Source organism: Colobus angolensis, unplaced genomic scaffold (assembly GCF_000951035.1).
Source record: "Colobus angolensis palliatus isolate OR3802 unplaced genomic scaffold, Cang.pa_1.0 Scaffold11, whole genome shotgun sequence".
In the NCBI taxonomy this organism is placed as follows: Eukaryota; Metazoa; Chordata; class Mammalia; order Primates; family Cercopithecidae; genus Colobus; species Colobus angolensis.
The window spans coordinates 22,249-23,033 of NW_012112030.1; positions in this window are offsets into that span (position 1 = coordinate 22,249).

The following is a 785-nucleotide window of genomic DNA, read 5'->3' on the forward strand; positions in this document are numbered from 1 at the left end:
GTAGATTTGGTCTTTTCACATAGTCCCATATTTCTTGGAAGCTTTGTTAGTTTCTTTTTACTCTTTTTTTCTCTAAACTTCTCTTCTTGCTTCATTTCATTCATTTGATCTTCAATCACTGATACCCTTTCTTCCAGTTGATCGAGTCAGCTACTGAAGCTTGTGCATTCATCACGTAGTTCTCATGCCATGGTTTTCAGCTACATCAGGTCATTTAAGGACTTCTCTACACTGGTTATTCTAGGTAGCCATTCGTCTAATCTTTTTTCAAGGTTTGAGCTTCTTTGCGATGGGTTCGAACTTCCTCCTTTGGCTTGGAGAAGTTTGATCATCTGAATCCTTCTTCTTTCAACTCGTCAAAGTCATTCTCCGTCCAGCTTGATCCATTGCTGGTGAGGAGCTGCATTCCTTTGGAGGGGGAGAGGCGTTCTGATTTTTAGAAGTTTCAGCTTTTCTGCTCTGTTTTTTCCCCATCTTTGTGGTTTTATCTACCTTTGGTCTTTGATGGTTGTGACATACAGATGGAGTTTTGGTGTGGATGTCCTGTTTGTTAGTTTTCCTTCTAACAGTCAGGACCCTCAGCTACAGGTCTGTTGGAGTTTGCTGAAAGTCCACTCCAAACCCTGTTTGCCTGGGTATCAGCAGCGGAGGCTGCAGAACAGCAAATGCTGCTGAACAGCAGATGTTGCTGCCTGATCGCTCAGTTGGAAGCTTTGTCTCAGAGGGGTACCTGGCCGTATGGGGTGTCAATCTGCCCCTACTGGGGAGTGCCTCCCAGTTAGGCT